Source organism: Diplotaxodon limnothrissa, linkage group LG1 (genome assembly GCF_057381915.1).
Source record: "Diplotaxodon limnothrissa isolate DT_005_m linkage group LG1, D_limnothrissa_male_GT1.1, whole genome shotgun sequence".
Lineage (NCBI taxonomy): Eukaryota > Metazoa > Chordata > Actinopteri > Cichliformes > Cichlidae > Diplotaxodon > Diplotaxodon limnothrissa.
The window spans coordinates 1,669,219-1,678,091 of record NC_140596.1 but is presented as its reverse complement, the minus strand read 5'-3'; positions in this window follow the sequence as shown (position 1 = coordinate 1,678,091).

Below are 8,873 nucleotides of genomic sequence, written 5' to 3'. Positions count from 1 at the left end.
AAAACCTTTTTAAAACCTTCCAGAAAGGAATGAAGCATTAACAGACTGAAGAAATGAGCACAGTGAGCAGCTGAGCTTGTGCTGGGCTGTAATACCAGTTTGTACCACATGGTGGTGCAGCGAGTTAGCCAGGGCAGTCATTCGTCTTCATAAAGTCTGGCTGGAAAAATCCGAAACCTCGTAATGGAGTTAAAAAGAAAAAAGCTAAAAACAGACAAGAAAACATCTAAACACAGCAGTATCTAGAACAGCGCCTCCTGGTGGTGAAATTGAAAACGTCTACAGTTTGATTACAAAAAGTACCTTTAAAAAGACTTTTTTGTTTTGTTTTGTTTTTTTGCATGTGTGAAAGTTTGCGATTGATGGTATCCTAACTGCAGTGGCACTTACTGCCACATAACAACCGTTCCACACTCTGTGGGTCCAAAAAATAAAATGAAGATTAGAGGTGCAGTGTTTTCCTGACCCGGTTCATTCAGTCTGTGGAAGCAGCTCGCCCAGCGCTTCAGCGTGAAGCAGACACCAACGTGTGAACCCTCTGATGAAAATGTGAATGCAGCATTACAGACAATCCCAACTGTCACCATCACCAAAACCAGCCAGCCGATCTGCACCGTGGCAGCAGTGATTATTGAGATGCTCGGCTACAAGGTGAACAGCCACCAGGACCAGTATCCTCCATGGAGATGGAGACTAGAGGCCAGGACGAAGGCAGGAGGAAGGAATTCAACCAACTGTTGGAGCTGCAGAAGGTGTGATGAAGAAAGGGATACCTAAGAAGCCCACACCTGAGGCCTTAAAAACTGCCAAAGACTCTCAGCCCTGGCCAGCTGCTTGAAGAGGTATACCTAAGAGACAGAAGGCAAGAGAATAAACCAGCTGTTCTCCACTGACCATCCAAGGTGTACTCTCAGTGGCAGGGGAACAATATGAGAACAAATATGGTGGAGATAAAGATGGAGGCTTGAATGCAGCCTGAGTGACAAGAGAGAGGCGGTGATGGGGAGGAGGTGGGTTGCACAAAGGCGTCTGCAAGGGAGAGTCACAGAGCTTCCTTACTGAACTCACACATTGGCTTCATTTCATGAGCAGCTAAAATGAACCAGCTGCTAACAGATGAGACACAGACAGTCCTGATCGCCTGATCATCCAAATACCGTCCAATAACCTGCCTCAGCACCACATGCACGCTCCTGTCAGGCATCATAGAAGCTATGAATAACAGGCACATGGCTCAATACACGAGCAGGGAACTGAAAGGAATTTGATGGGGATGTGGCGAACGACACTACAGGCCAACTTTATGCCAATAGCGCAAGTCACCATCAAGTGCAGGAGACGTTCTGTCCCCACTGCTGTTCTGCACAGGCCTAAACCCCCCGACTGAGATCACTGACGAGACTGGCTACGGATACCGACTACAGAACGGAGCAATCGTCAGCCACCTTCTCCACGAGACTTGAAGATCTACAGCAACAACAGTCATTTGGTCTGGAGACGTGTAGTCCGATGGTAACAAAGCGAGGGAAGGTAGTCAGAAATTAGGGAATCGCACTACCAGAAGGCAACACTGCAGACAATGAGGGCAGCTACAAGTACCTGGGAAACCTTCAGGCAAGCGGGGACCACGAAGAGGCTGCTAGGAAAAATGCAACCACCATCGGTTGAATGGGAAGAACAAGATCTGGGCTATCAACACCTACGCCCTGCTGATAATCAGCTACTCTGCTGGGATAATCAGCTGGCCAGAGGAGGAGATAGAAGCCAGTGACATCAAGGCAAGAAACATCCTTACCATGCGAGGAAGGGTTCGCCCAAGTCCAGCACCCTGAGACTGTACGGTAAGCAAAAGAAAGCTGGCCGAGGACTGGTGAGTGTCAAAACCATGATCCAGGATGAGACAACAAGCACACATGTTGACATGATCACATGCTTAGTGAATACGTCAGGCAGGAGAAACCCGAGAAAGAAGAAGAGCAAGAGGACGGCCAATCATGGAAGGACTGGCCCCTGCACGGCGTGCACCATCGGCATGTGCAGATCCTGTCCTGAAACGGCAGAGGGAGCTCGTAGTCTCACTGAGAGGAGGGGAGAGCGGTCGAGGTGCTGCCCAGGTTGGACATCTCTGCACCTGTGCGTCTTCTGGCCAGGTGTTCCACCCACAATGATCTTGCTGTAACTGTTTAGGAATTTTATGGAACATCATAAAATCGACAATTCTGCACTGAAACTGCAGCCACAACAACAAAAAGGTAAGAATGTCCTAACACAGGTGCAAATGACATTGGCACTGACAGAAGTCACTTAAACCGAAACTGTGCAGAGCTGCCGGGTTTAATATGCACAGGCTTGATCTGCTGTTGCTAACGGCCATCGCCAGAGGCTGAGTGCCTTCAATATGGCTGCCAGAGGCCGTCACTTGAGAGCGTTTTAGAAACTAAAGATTTGTGCACAGTGGCGTGCATGGAGCCACTCACACACACACTGCAACACTGACAAAAAATATGATCATAAATCATCTTTATAAGCACGGCTCGGGGGGAATAATGAGTCGAGACAATACACAGAGGGCGAAGAATCCCATTTTCAGTGGCTCTTATTTCTCAGAGCGTATGCTGGGATTTCTGCACAGACACCGAGAACGATGAAGACGCAAGTGAGGCCAATAAAATAATTGTCCCCATCAGGGCTGTCAGAGTCGAGAGGACCGAGCCTCAGCACCAACGGTCTGATGGGTGGATGAAAACAGCAGAGATGAAGACGATGGCAGCTTCGCACTGCGGGTGACAGCAGTGCTTCCACAGGGAACCTCAGTGAGCACGCACAGGTTACTTCAAACGTCTGCACGCGCTTTCAGATGCTTTGATTGCCTTCAGACCTGCTCTCGCTGATGAAGAGGAGGAGGAGGATGGTGGTCTCATCTCAGCATCTTTTGTGTATCTCTGCAGTCCAGCATTCGGTGAGATGTATGTCACTGAGGAAACGGAAGCAGCCCAAAAACAACCTGAAAATATGAATTTAAATGACTTTTAAGTCCATGGACAGTTTACAGCGTGCTGTTCTGAACCATCAGTGCCCGGCTTATCTTAAACACCTGTTAGTATCACCCCAGAAGAATCCTCCCTTAGTTATGCTGCTATAGGTGGAGGCTGATGGGGGATTCCCATGATGCACTGGGTGTTTCTTCTTCTTCTTCACTCACCATGTGTTAACAGACCTCTGCACTGAATCATACCTGTTATTAACCCTCTCGAGGCAGGCCTTGCTGATTTGCAAGTTAAAAACTAACAACCTGATTACCCCACATACATATTTTATGAGTTTATTTTACTCAGAAGTACCACTGCAGGACTTGGTTGTGCATTAGCAACAAAAAGTGTAATTTGAGCCTGAGAGGGTTAACCTCTGTCTCTCTTCCACAGCGTGTCTTTATCCTGTCTTCCTTCTCTCACCCCAACCGGTCGCAGCAGATGGCCCCGCCCCTCCCTGAGCCTGCCGGAGTTTTTCCTTCCCACTGTCACCAGCTTACATGCATCTTGTTCATGCATGTTGTACAGTTCATCAGTGTTTTTGTATGTGCTTTAAAGGTTTTTATCTTCGATGGATCTGCACTGTGTGGTCATTTTGTGGGCTCTGTTATACCGAGTGCCATGTAAAGGGGTTTATCATTTATCCTGTCGTCAGAGACGTATGGCTGTGTCTGAACTTCCACAGGTGAGCTTGTGTGACAGATATCGGTGCTTCTAATGAAACTGTTGGTGAGAAGAGGGAGCGGAGCAAACGCTGAGGAGGCAGCGACTCACCGTTGGAGTAACATTTCATTTGGACTAAAAGTTGGTGTCGTGAAAACTGTCACAGAACAGCAGATGTTGAACGTTTATCAGCATCATTACGTCCTTTCTATCTTTCTACAACAACCCAAAGACAAATGCCGTCTCTGCTTCCAGCACAGTTCACGATATGGTCTCTTTCACTACACGGACCAAACTTTATTCCAGCTGATTTTAATCATGTCTCACTTAAAAAGACACTTCAAACTTGTATCAGCATGCTTCCTGCCCAAGCAGGAAAGATAAGATATTAGATGTATGGATCAGTAAAGGATGCCTATAAATCACTCCCACCGCCTCCTCGTGGCCCTGCGCATCATAAACGTGTGCACTTCATGCCCACAGATGAAGGACAAAGACCTGGACAGGAGCGCAGTGACTGAATGTGTCTTTTAGGCTACGTTCACTCTGCAGGTCTTGATGCTCAATTCCGATTTTTTGATCAAATCCGATTTTTTTGTCTGCTCGTTCACACTACAAATAAAATGCGACAGCAAACGCGCTCTAGTGTGAACGCTCAAAGCGGCCCGCATGCGCAAAAGAAGACGTCACACACAACGCGCTCTGTTTAGACCCAGACCAACAGTATTGTTTGACTGATGGCCTTAATATAAAGACTTTGGACTTCAAGTTTCCCAATTTTTGCTTTAAGTTATTTTGTTATTTACATAATAATGTAAATAACCTAATAATGATCCTTATTGCCGTTTAAGAGAGGAGCGGTGCTTCAAAGGATAGCTGCAGATTTCTGTCAGAATCTGCAGATTATACAGTACAAATAAAATGTTTACGTTGTCTTCCCAACAGTTTCACTGACATCTACGCGGGATGGCCAGGAAGCGTTCGCGATGTCTTCTCGGGCGCTTCTCCGGCGCTGATAATTGGCTTCAGTCTTGTGTCGGTGACGTAAAAGACGGATTTAATGCGACTTGACCGTTCACACAGCAGTCGCTTTCTAAAACATCGGATATGTATCGGATTCAGTACCACATACGAAAGTGACCCAGATCGGATTTGAAAATATCGGATTTGCGCCGTTCACACTGTCATAGCATGATCGGATATGGGTCGCATAGGGTCAAAAAAATCGGATTTGATGCGCTTTCGCCTGCAGTGTGAACGTAGCCTTAGGCTACGTTCACACTGCAGGCGAAGTAGCACGTTTAAATTTAGCCAGGAACACTTTGTCATTCAGGCCATGATTAAGGATGTAACTTCTCAGTAATTAAATGGAATTTCAATGTAGTTTTGTTTAAAATTACAGTGTAATTATATTTACCTACAAATACTTAAAGATAGGTGCACTAAATATGTGTTTTTAAAGGAAACAAAAAAAATGATACTGTAAGTAAATGTAAGTAATTGATGCCACCCCCACCCCTCATTATTTCCCTATCTTACATGTTAAACACACTGTGCGTTTGCAGCACTGCTCGTACTATGGGCTGGACTAATCGTACCTTTTTACATTTTTAGCTGATGTAAATAAAAATACACAGAAGTTAAACACCACCTGAAATTACTTCTGCAGTACTTACAGCTACTTGTAAACTAGTTACATAAACTTACAGAATAATTTATTCTTTGTTTCCTGACTTGTTGCCATTTTTCTACTAACTCTAAGTATTTGTTGGTAAAAATAATTACGTTGTAATTTCCATTTAATTGCAGTGTAATTACGCCCTTCACTGTGGGCCGTGTCACAGTGTTTCCATTCAGCAAACAAAGTTCATCTTTAGTGTGTTTAGTTGTCTAAAAGCAGATCACCAGCGAAAGCTTCTCCGCTTCCATCAGACGTGTAGTTAAAGAGAGCTGTGCCGCTGACCTCCGTGTTAAACCGTGCGAAGGCTGCGGCCGCATCTGAAAGGTTCCAGTGGCTGATTGTAGCGCTTCAGTTTGAACTGAGCCGACTCAGGTCCAGCACGTCAGTGGGTGTGAAAGCGTCTCCTCCGTCCTGATGGACGCTTTAGAAGACAAGCTGTCCACTGTCACTGGCTGCACTGGCCTGCTATTACACACACACACACACACACACACACACACACACATACACACACACACACACACACACACACACACACACACAGCTCACACACACACACACACACACACACACACACACACACAGACACACACACACACACACACAGACAAACACACACACACACAGACACACACACACACAGACAAACACACACACACAGACACACACACACAGCTCACACACACACACACACACACACACACACACAGACACACACACACACACACACAAACAAACACACACACACACAGACACACACACACACAGACAAACACACACACACAGACACACACACACAGACAGACAAACACACACACACAGACAAACAAACACACACACACACACACACACACAGACACACACACACACACACAGACACACACACACAGACACACACACACACACACACACACACAGACAAACACACACACACACACAGACACACACACACACAGACACACACACACAGACTCACACACACACACACAGACACACACACACACACACACAGACTCACACACACCGTGCAGTTTGTGCTTGAATGAATTGTGTGGGTGTATTTACGACATGCAAAGCAGCTGTTTATGTCGGAAACAAAACGTGGCTCTGCACTGCTGCAGAGCTTTATTTTTAAATCATTAAGACAACATGAAACTTTAACGAGGTCCATGGGGAAAATGTGTGCAGCTACGCAGTGGAAACACACATGTGATTAAGCCAAAGGTGCAATAAAAAAACACAACAGCTAACAAACAGCGTGAGCGTGATGACCAGCTGGAAGCACGTTTAGTGTTGAGCCTGCGTGGATCAGAGATCGTAGGACACGGAGGAACCGCGAGAAAACAGAACAAGTGATGCTGACCAGCAAATTCACAAAAAACAAAACAGGAAGTGAGAACAAAGAGCGAGCTCTGAACAGGTGAAGACAAGGAGGGATGACAGAGACAGGAAGTAAAACACAGACTGGTTCTTCACTGGAAAACTGAGAGTGAAACAGGAAATGAGTCTAACACAAACAGGAAACAGTGGGAGAGCTGAGAAAATCACAACATCAGAAATAAAATGATGAACAACAAAGTCAAACAGCACAGAAAGCGAGCAGCAGGACATTCAAACTTCTATAAGGACTCCTTAAAACATGAGCTCTCACCATATTGCTTGGTGCAGACTGCATGAAAGAGGAAACCAGTGAAAATATAATGTCGTTACTGCGGTTTAAAAACAAGACTAAAGCTTCGCAGTGACAACGATGAAGCCTGCTAGGAACACATTTCTTTTTCCCGCTGAAGAAAATAACCACGTTGACTCTTCCTTCATTGAACCTCTGAACGCAAATTAAACTCTGAAAGCTGCTCAGAATCAGGACACAACCAGTAAACACAAACTGTCATCATTTTATTCTGACTAACTGCATTTATAGAGCACCTTCCTAAACCCAGGCAGGAAGCACTTTAGAAGATTAAGATCTGAACAGAGTAACATTTCTATGTTTTTAAATGATGGTGCTTTGTTTCCATGAGGTTTGATGGTGAACCACTGTGAAGCAGGTTTAGGACACTTCACTCAGTCAGGAAACATCGAGATCAAAAGTGACCTGCTTTCAGGCACACCTTTCAGCATATCAACCAAGAGAACATTTAACGATCTCTGAACGCAGCACAACGTTTTGATCCCAAAGTCCAAAAAGACAAACGAGCAAAAATGTGTCCTTCAAGACTTTAAACAAGAACTCTAAGCAACTGAAACGGTTTAAGCGAGGCACGAACAGTTTAAACAGTGAACTTCACAAACCCTGTGAATCTGTAAAGCATCAGGGGAGAGTTTGAAGCTCGTTGGCTGGTAGGCAGCCACAGTCGTGTGGACTTTGTCTCGATGTCTTCTGTGTCTTTATGTTATTTCAGACTCATGATGCTGAGACCTGGACTCTGCTGGGCCGCGCCATCTGTTCTTGTGGCTGTTCGAGTTCATTATGAATACATTTGGGATGGATCAAATGCCTTCCTAATGGCAGTGCTTAAGGATAAGACTCAAACATCAGAAGGCTCTCTGCCCACTCCTCTATATGCAGCATCAGGAAACACAGCAGGAGATATCACAGCTATGCCGATGATGCTCAGTTAAGTATGTTTAATTAGTTTAAAATAATACATTTTGCCAAAAAGTAAGAATGATTTGATTGAGTGTTAACTTTTATTTTGAACCAAGTTTTAAAGTCTTCAAACCTGCAGTTCCTCTAATGTCCAGCAGAGGCTCCAGCAGCGAGTCCACATAGATGTAACATAGATGTTCTTGGTGGGCGGAGTTCATCTCACAAAGGAGATTTGTCTGGTCCACTGCTGCTGCTGTGGATCTGGCTCCTCGTGTTGCTCTGTCGTCTTTCCACCACAGGTCATTTTCTCTTTACTTCTGACACCACCTGTCAGCTGGGTCGAGTGGCCGTGGAGGCAGACACCCAACACAAGAACCAAAGAGTCAGGATGACCTTTCAGAAGTGGATTCATGCGCCGCGTGATCCAGAAACCTTCCACGTCACCATCCTACAGCCAGGAAGCAGCAGAGGTGAAAGTAAGAGGCTGAAGAGTCTTTCTGTGACGTTTGGCTGACAGCTATCATTTATACTTGTTAACATGGATGTAATTTAACCAAAAGAATTTGCTCTATGTTAATATAGATCTGTGCTTGTATTCTGTAGGCGTAGCCATGAGGTGCACGCCGACGCCGAGCGCGCCCACAAACACGCACGAATAACAACCACTTATTTAACTCTGATATCCTGATAATGAATAGAGGTCCTCCAGTTACTGCCTGTTTACTTTAATGCAGTATAAGCATGCACTGAGTTATTGAGCGGAGGTGATGGAGGCTCGCCGTTACACTTGGTCTGATCAGTTTCACTTTGAGACACAACAAGCAGCTGTGCCGACACACCAGCACACACATGTGAGGGCTCACAGTGCAGTCGTGTCTCATAACTTCACTGTAAATCAAACCAATCGAGA